The sequence below is a fragment of the Carcharhinus amblyrhynchos genome, unplaced genomic scaffold (genome assembly GCF_965287045.1).
Source record: "Carcharhinus amblyrhynchos unplaced genomic scaffold, sCarAmb.v2.hapA chromosome_1377, whole genome shotgun sequence".
Classification (NCBI taxonomy): domain Eukaryota; kingdom Metazoa; phylum Chordata; class Chondrichthyes; order Carcharhiniformes; family Carcharhinidae; genus Carcharhinus; species Carcharhinus amblyrhynchos.
The window spans coordinates 7,009-16,807 of NW_027651117.1; the positions used below are offsets into that span (position 1 = coordinate 7,009).

General features: G+C 49.3%; 1 non-coding gene across 1 annotated transcript; it reads left to right on the plus strand.

Annotated features, from left to right (window-relative positions):
* The first annotated feature begins 2,014 nt into the window (after positions 1-2,014).
* trnaw-cca (transfer RNA tryptophan (anticodon CCA)) lies at positions 2,015-2,086 on the plus strand. The gene has a single exon. It is a non-coding gene; the product is annotated as a tRNA-Trp (tRNA).
* The last annotated feature ends 7,713 nt before the right edge of the window (positions 2,087-9,799 follow it).

Consider the following 9,799-nt stretch of genomic DNA (forward strand, 5'->3'; position numbering starts at 1 on the left):
CAATTTGCCATTAGGGACCTTGTCAAACGCTTTACTAAAATCCATATAAACGACATCCACAGCCCTTCCCTCATCAATCATTTTTGTTACCTCCTCAAAAAACTCAATCAATTTGTGAGGCACGACCTCCCTCGTACAAAAAATAGGTTTAAGGAGAGAGGAAAGATTTAAAAGGGTCCTGAGGGGCTACTTTTTCACCCAGGGGGTGGTGAATGTATGGAATGAGCTGCTAGAGGAGGTGGGTAGAGGCGGGTGCAATTATAATATTTAAAATACATTTGGACAAAGAACAAAGAAAATTCCAGCACAGGAACAGGCCATTCGGCCCTCCAAGCCTGCACCGAACATGCTGCCTGACTGAACTAAAACCCCCTACCCTCCCGGGGACCCTATCCCTCTATTCCCATCCTATTCAAGTACTTGTCAAGATGCCCCTTAGAACTCACTCCTGTATCCACTTCCACTACTTCTCCTGGCAATGAGTTCCAGGCACCCACCACCCTCTTGTGTAAAAAATCTGCCTCAGACATTGCCTTGCTCCCTCACACCTTAAACCTGTGCTCCCTTTCCACCCTGGGAAAAAGCTCTCTCCATGCCCCTTATAGTCTGGTAGACTTCTGTCAGGTCTCCCCTCAATCTCCATCGATCCAGTGAGAACAAACCAAGTTTCTCCAACCTCTCCTCATAGCTAATGCCCTCTATACCAGGCAACATCCTGGTAAATCTCTTCTGTACCCACTCCAAAGCCTCCACATCCTTCTGGTGGTGTGGTGACCAGAATTGAACACTATATTCCAAGTGCGGCCGAACTAAGGTTCCATAAAGCGGCAATGTGACTTGCCAATTTTTAAACTCAATACCCAGGCCAGTGAAGGCAAGCATGCCGTATGCCTTCTTGATTACCTTCTCCACCTACATTGTCACTTTCAGTGACCTGTGTACCTGTACACCCAGATCCCTCTGCCTATCAACACTCCTAAGGGTTCTGCCATTTATTGTATATTTTGATCTGGTACAAGTACATGGATAGGAAATCTTTAGAGGAAGATGGGCCAAACACAGGCAGTTGGGACTAATTCAGTTGAGGAAACTTGACAATGAATGAGTTGGGCCAAAGAGTCTGTTTCTGTGCTGTACATCTCTATCATTCTATACAAGAGGAGTGAGCTGGACACAAGAGGGGGGCGGGGGAGTGAGCTGGACACAAGGGGGGGGGGCGGGGGAGTGAGCTGGACACAAGGGGGGGGGGCGGGGGAGTGAGCTGGACACAAGGGGGGGCGCGGGGGGGTGAGCTGGACACAAGAGGGGGGCGGGGGAGTGAGCTGGACACAAGGGGGGGCGCGGGGGGGTGAGCTGGACACAAGGGGGGGCGGGGGAGTGAGCTGGACACAAGGGGGGGCGGGGGAGTGAGCTGGACACAAGGGGGTGGGGGAGTGAGCTGGACACAAGGGGGGGCGCGGGGGGGTGAGCTGGACACAAGGGGGGGCGGGGGAGTGAGCTGGACACAAGGGGGGGGCGGGGGAGTGAGCTGGACACAAGGGGGGGCGGGGGAGTGAGCTGGACACAAGGGGGGGGGGGAGTGAGCTGGACACAAGGGGGGGGGCGGGGCGGTGTTTTGGCTGCTTTACCTTGTCTCTCCAGCAGATGCCGCTGCTGCTCCATCCCCGCCGATAGGAGGCAGTGTGCGGGGCGGGGCATGTGGGGGCGGGGCTGGGGGCGGGGGCTGGGTTTGAGGTGGGGCGGGACCGGGGCGGTTGGGGCGGGGCATGTGTGGGCGGGGCCGGGACGGTGGGGCCGGGGGCGGGGCTGGGTTTGAGGCGGGGCCGAGGAGGGGTCGATGGGCCGGGCCGGGGTGAGGGTGGGCCTGGGCCTGCCGCTAATCCCCGGGCTGGCCGCGGTTCTGGGTCGGGCCGGGCCCGCACTCTCTGTGGGGCTCGGGCTCGGGCTGTGCCGGATGGGACAGGGAGCGGCTCCGGCCGCAGCTTTAAGTGGATTTGCCGGCGCTGCTTCTCCAGACCTCGTGGCGCAACGGTAGCGCGTCTGACTCCAGATCAGAAGGCTGCGTGTTCGAATCACGTCGGGGTCATTAACTTTTATAGACTTTATATTAGAGAAATAATTCCCTTTCCATCAGAGTGTCTATTATTTATACAGAGTTAACACAAATCTCTCAATCAGTAATTGCTCATTCTCCCAACTCCCTCATACTCTCTTTTATATTCTTTATATTCCTCTATATCTTGCTGCCTCATGATCACCTCCTGCAGGAACCCCTCTGTCATTACAGGAGCTACACACCCTGGACTTTAACCCTGGACTTTGATTTGATTTGTTATTGTCATATGTAGAAGTATGCAGTGAAAAGTATTTCTTGCACGCTATATAGACAAAGCATACTGTTCATAGAGAAAAAAATGAGAGTGCAGAATGTAGTGTTACAGTCATAGCTAGGATATGGAGAAAGATCAACTTAATGTGAGCTAGAGTCCATTCGAAAGTCTGATGGCAGCAGGGAAGAAGCTGTTCTTGAGTTGGTTGGCACATGGCCTCAGACTTTTGTATCTTTTTCCCGACAGAAGAAGGTGGAAGAGAACTTACGGGGCGAAAAACTGCAGCAGGCGACGGTGCAGAGGGACCTCGGGGTCCTTGAGCATGAGTCGCAAAAACCCAGCTTGCAGGTGCAGCAGGTGGTCAGGAAGGCGAATGGGATGCTGGCCTTCATAGCGAGGGGGATTGAATATAAAAGTAGGGAGGTCTTGCTGCAGCTGTATAGGGCATTGGTGAGGCCGCAGCTGGAGTACTGTGTGCAGTTTTGGGCGCCGCACCTGCGCAAAGATATTTTGGCCTTGGAGGGAGTGCAGAGGAGGTTTACTAGGCTGATACCGGAGTTGAGGGGGTGAGCTATGAGAAGAGGCTGAATAAACTAGGCTTGTACTCGTTAGAGTTTAGAAGAATGAGGGGAGATCTCATTGAGACGTATAAGATGATGAATGGGATGGATAGGATAGAGGTGGAGAGACTCTTCCCGCTCAGAAAGGACAGTAGGACTAGGGGGCACAGCCTCAAGATAAAGGGGGGTAGGTTTAGAACGGAGTTGAGGAGGAACTTCTTCACTCAAAGGGTGGTGAATCTCTGGAATTCTCTGCCCGTTGAAGTGGTGGAGGCTGCCTCGCTAAATATTTTTAAGACGCGGGTTGATGGGTTTTTGATAAGAGAGGGGATTAAGGGTTATGGGGAGAGGGCGGGAATGTGGAACTGAGACACGACAGATCAGCCATGATCTTACTGAATGGCGGGGCAGGCTCGAAGGGCTAGATGGCCTACTCCTGCTCCTATTTCTTATGTTCTTATGACTGGTTGGGGTGTGAGACCAAGTGCAATATATTGCACAGTTTATTAAAAAATTCATTTTGAACTTCATAAACTGCTCTGTAGACCCATTGTATCAGCCTGTTTTCTAGTTTGGCATCTAGTGACAGTACAAGTTCATCCAGGCGGGGGAGAGTGGTGGTGGACGAGGATTGTTCAGGCATGTGCTTGAGGAAGTGGAGAGCCCTCAGTCCGTCCTGGTGGGGAATGGGGGTGTTGAGGGTTTCAACATCCATCATGAGGACATCAGTCGTGTGTAAACCCTGGTTTCTTTATTCTAATACCATCCTGTTCCTGCCCCACTGAACTCATCTCTCCCTATCTTGACTCCATCCTCATTCCATTTGTCCAGTATCTTCCCACCTACATCACATCGACAATATCCAGCTCCCTGACCTAACCTCATCCTCACAGCGGATGTCCAATCCCTTAACACCCCCATTTCCCACCAGGAGGGACTGAGGGCTCCCCATTTCTTCCTCAAGCAGAGGCCCGAACAATCCTTATCCACCACCACTCTCCCCCACCTGGCTGAACTTGTACTGTCACTCAACAATTTCTCCTTCAACTTGTCTCACTTCCCATTTATGCCCAGTTTTTTAATAGGGTGTGTGGAACATTCCTTGCGACAGTCCTAGTCAGGCTCCCTGCCAGAACCCTTCCTCCATTACAGCCTCATCTATTTCAGTGCTGCTTCATGCTCCCATCTAGACCTCAAAAAATATATTAGTTTTGCTTTCAATTTCCACCCGTCTCATCCTCGTGTGGTCCATCTCCGACACTTTTTTACTTGAAGTCACTGTCTCTATTTCTGATGATAGACAAACCACCAATATTCATTACAACCACCAACTCCCTTCTGACACCCCGCTTCCAGTAGGGAGCTCATCGCATTCTCCCAGTTTCTATGGCTCCGTCACATCTGTTACGACGATACCTGTTTGAAAACGGCGCTTCTGATATTTGCCTTTTTCCTCAACTGAGATTCCCCCTTTCTCCCCACCCAATGTGGTTGACAGGGCATTCAACCACTACAGACCCATCTCATGTCTCCCTGCCCTCACCCCCTCCCGTCCCCTCCCAGAATCATGAGTGTCCCCCTTGTCCTGATTTTTCACCCCATCACCCTCCACATTCTAAGGATCATCCTCCGCCATTTCTGCTAATTCCATCTCAACGCCATCACCAACCACATCTTCCCGTGTCAGCATTACACAGGGACCATTCTCTTTGGGAAACCCTAGTCCATTCCTCCATCAGCCCCAACCTTCCATCCCTTTCCCTTTGGGCCTTCCCACACAATTGCAGGAGGGGCAAAACTTGTCCCTTTCCCTCCTCCCTGCTCACTGTCCAAACACCCCTTTCAGCTGAAGCAGCACTTCACCCAAACCTCCTTCAGTTTGGTCTCCTGCTCCCAAAGCGGTCTCCTCAACACTGGGTGACTGCTTTGTGGAACACCTTCACTCCAACCACAGGCGTGACCCCAACCTTGCCATTTTAACTCAGCATCTTGCTGTCATGCCCACATGTCCATCCTTGGCCTATTGCGACACTGCAGGAAGCTCAGTGCAAACTGGAAGAAAACCTCCTCTTCCGATTAGACTCGTTCCAGCCATCTGTACTCAACACTGAGCTCAATAACTTTAGGCTGTGAACTTTGCTCTCCATTTTAATTTGTTGTCTGTTGTTTTCCCTGGCCTGCCCTACCCCCTCCCCACCCCCTCCCCCACATGGTCACTGTCTCTGGCTGTTCAGCTGCTCCCATAGAACATAGAACATTCCAGCGCAGTACAGGCCCTTCGGCCCTCGATGTTGCGCCGACCAGTGGAACCAATCTAATGACCCTCTAACCTAAACTATTCCAATGTTATCCATATGCCTATCCACTGACCATTTGAACGCCCTTAAAGATGGCGAGTCCACAACTGCTGCAGGCAGGGCATTCCACGCCTTTACTACCCTCTGAGTAAAGAACCTACCTCTGACATCCGTCCTATAATTACCACCCCTTAATTTAAAGCTACCTCCCCTTGTGTTAGCCATTGCCATCCGAGGAAAAAGGCTCTCACTATCCAACCTATCTAACCCTCTGATCATCTTGTATGCCTCAATTAGGTCACCTTGTAACCTCTCTAACGAAAATAACCTCAAGTCCCTCAGCCTTTCCTCATAAGACCTTCCCACCATACCAGGCAACATCCTGGTAAACCTCCTCTGCACCCTTTCCAATGCCTCCACATCCTTCTTATAATGCAGCGACCAGAACTGTACGCAATACTCCAAGTGCAGCCGCACCAGAGTTTTGTACAGTTGTAACATGACCTCACGGCTCAGAAATTCAATCCCTCTACCAGTAAGAGCTAACACACCTTACGCCTTCTTAACAACCTTACCAACCTAGGTGCCAACTTTCAGGGATCTATGCACGTGGACACCGAGATCTCTCTGCTCGTCAACACTACCAAGAGTCCTTCCATTAGCTCTATATTCTGTACTCCTGTTACTCTTACCAAAGTGAATCACCTCACACTTTTCCGCATTAAACTCCACTTGCCAGCTCTGCAGCTTATCTATGTCCCTCTGCAAACTGTAACATCCATCCTCACTGTCTACAACTCCTCCAATTTTGGTGTTGTCAGCAAATTACTAATCCATCCTTCTACACCCTCATCTGGGTCATTTATAAAAATGACAAACAGCAGTGGCCCCAAAACAGATCCTTGAGGTACACCACTTGTAACTGAACTCCAGGTTGAATATTTCCCATCAGCCACCACCCTCTGTCTTCTATCAGCTAGCCAATTCCTGATCCAAACTGCTAAATCACCCTCAATCCCATGCATCTGCATTTTCTGCAGTAGCCTACCATGGGGAACCTTATCAAACGCTTTGCTAAAATCCATATACACCACGTCAACTGCCTTACCCTTATCCACCTCTTTGGTCACCTTTTCAAAAAACTCGATAAGGTTTGTGAGGCACGACCTACCCTTCACAAAACCGTGTTGACTATCTCTATAAGAGTTAGGGTATACATCTGAACCAGAGGGGAACAAATATCCTGGGGGGTAAATTTGTGAAGGCTATGCGGAGTGGTTTAAACTGATTCAGAGGGGGGGTGGGATCCTGGGTAGAGGGGGTGAAAGTGAGGGGGGCATAGAAGGGGACGGCATTGCACGGCATTGTGGGGGTGGGGCAGAGCGAGGTTTGAAATGTATATACTTTAACGCGAGGAGTATTCGCAATAAAGTGGATGAACTTGCAGCGTGGACCAGTACCTGGGACTTTGATGTTGTGGCCATTTCAGAGACGTGGATAGAGCAGGGTCAGGAATGGATGTTGCAGGTGCCGGGGTACAAGTGCTTTAGTCGGAGTAGAGAAGGAGGTAGAAGGGGGGGTGGAGTAGCATTATTGGTCAAGGACTATATCACAGTGTCAGAGAGGAAGTTTAATGAGGACTTGTCTGTTGAGGTAGTATGGGCAGAAATTAGAAATAGGAGAGGAGAGGTCACCCTGTTGGGAGTCTTTTATAGACCTCCAAAAAGTTCTAGAGAGGTTGAGGAAAGGATTGCAGAGACGATCCTGGTTAGGAGTGAAAGTAATAGGGTAATTGTTATGGGGGATTTTAACTTTACTAACATTGATTGGAATTGCTATAGCTCTAGCTCGTTAGAGGGGTCAGTTTTTGTTCAAAGTGTGCAGGAAGGTTTTTTGACTCAATATGTAGATAGGCCAACTAGAGGTGAGGCTATATTGGACTTGGTGCTGGGAAATGAGCCAGACCAGGTGCTAGACTTGGAAGTTGGTGTGCTTTTTGGTGATAGTGACCACAATTCGGTTACGTTCACCTTAGTGATGGAAAGGGATAGGTATGAACCTCGGGTCAGTAGTTTTAGCTGGGGGAAGTGTAATTATGAGGCCATTAGGAGAGAATTAGGAAGCATTGGTTGGACTAGGAGGTTACAGGGACTAGGAACGTCTGAAATGTGGAGTTTTTTCAAGGAGCAGCTACTGTGGGTCTGTGATAGGTATGTCCCTGTCAGGCAAGGAGGAATTGGTAGGGCTAGGGAACCGTGGTGCACTAAAAAAGTTGATTTGTTGGTTAGGAAGAAGAAGGAGGCTTATGTTCGGATGAGGCTTGAGGGCTCGGGTAGTGCAGTAGAAAGCTTTAGATTGGCTAGGAGGGAGTTGAAGAGGGAGTTAAGAAGGGCTAGAAGAGGGCATGAGATGACTTTGGCTGATAGGATTAAGGAGAATCCTAAGGCGTTCTATAGGTATGTCAAGAACAGAAGGTTGGTTAGGGCAAGATTAGGGCCAGTTACAGACAGTAGGGGGAAGTTGTGTGTGGAACCGGAAGAGATTGGAGAGGCATTGAACCATTATTTCTCTTCGGTGTTCACGCAGGACGCTATGAATGTAGCTGAGGAGGTCACTGGGGTGAAGGGGTGTAAAATAGAAAGTATTGTAGTTGATACAGAGGATGTGTTGGATATTCTAGATGGGTTGAAAATAGATAAGTCCCCTGGTCCAGACGGGATTTACCCTAGGATTCTATGGGAGGCAAGAGAGGTGATTGCAGAGCCACTGGCTCTGATCTTCAGGTCGTCGTTGGTCTCTGGTATAGTACCGGAAGATTGGAGGACAGCGAATGTTGTCCCATTGTTTAAGAAGGGGAGCAGAGACTTCCCTGGGAATTATAGACCAGTGAGTCTTACTTCTGTAGTGGGCAAGGTTTTAGAAAGAATTATTAGGGATAGGATTTATAGTTATTTGGAGAGTAATGAATTGATTAGAGATAGTCAGCATGGTTTTGTAGCGGGAAGGTCGTGCCTTACTAACCTTATTGAGTTCTTTGAGAAGGTGACCAAAGAGGTGGATAGGGGTAAGGCAGTAGATATGGTATATATGGATTTTAGTAAGGCGTTTGATAAGGTTCACCATGGTATGCTTCTGCAAAAAATGCAGATGTATGGGATTGGTGGTAATTTAGGAACTTGGATCAGGAATTGGTTAGCAGATAGGAGACAGAGGGTGGTGGTTGATGGTAATTATTCATCATGGAGTTCGGTTACGAGTGGTGTGCCTCAGGGATCTGTTTTGGGGCCACTGCTGTTTGTAATCTTTATTAATGATCTGGATGAGGGTATAGTTGGGTGGATTAGTAAGTTTGCTGATGACACCAAAGTCGGAGGTGTGGTAGATTGTGAGGAAGGGTGTCGAAGTTTGCAGGGTGACTTGGACAGGTTGCAGAGCTGGGCCGCGAGGTGGCGGATGGAGTTTAATGCGGAGAAGTGTGAGGTAATCCATTTCGGTAGGAATAACAGATGTGTTGAGTATAGGGCTAACGGGAGGACTTTGAATAGAGTGGAGGAGCAGAGGGATCTAGGTGTATGTGTACATAGATCCCTGAAAGTTGGGAATCAAGTAGATAAGGTTGTTAAGAAGGCGTACGGTGTCTTGGCGTTTATTGGTAGGGGGATTGAATTTAGGAGTCGCAGCGTCATGTTGCAACTGTACACAACTCTGGTGCGGCCGCACTTGGAGTACTGTGTGCAGTTCTGGTCCCCACATTACAGGAAGGATGTGGAGGCTTTGGAGAGGGTGCAGAGGAGGTTTACCAGGATGTTGCCTGGTATGCAGGGGAGGTCCTATGAGGAGAGACTGAGGGATTTGGGGTTGTTTTCACTGGAAAGAAGGCGGCTAAGAGGGGATCTTATAGAAACATATAAGATGATTAGAGGTTTAGATAGGGTGGATAGTGATAGCCTGTTTCCTCGGATGGAGAAATCTAGCACGAGGGGGCATGGCTTTAAATTAAGGGGGGGTAGTTATAGGACGGATGTCAGGGGCAGGTTCTTTACCCAGAGGGTGGTGAGGGACTGGAATGCCCTGCCTGCTGCAGTTGTAAATGCGCCTAGTTTGGGGGCGTTTAAGAGATTGGTGGATAGGTTTATGGACGAAAAGGGATTGGTTTAGATTAGTGGGTCAATGTTTTTTTTTTAAAAATAAGACTGGTCGGCGCAACATTGTGGGCCAAAGGGCCTGTTCCGCGCTGTAATGTTCTATGATCTATGTTCTATGTTCTATCCCTAATCAATTTATTTCCCTCTAGATGATTATAAATCCTATCCCTTATAATTCTTTCCAAAACTTTGCCCACAACAGAAGTAAGGCTCACCGGTCTATAATTCCCAGGATGGTCTCTACTCCCCTTCTTGAACAAGGGGACAACATTTGCTATCCTCCAGTCTTCCGGCACTATACCTGTAGCCAATGATGACATGAAGATCAAAGCCAAAGGCTCTGCAATCTCCTCCCTAGCCTCCCAGAGAATCCTAGGGTAAATCCCGTCTGGCCCAGGGGACTTATCTATTTTCATACTCTCAAGAACTGCTAACACCCAGTAACACACTGTCTTGCCTTTTGCCAC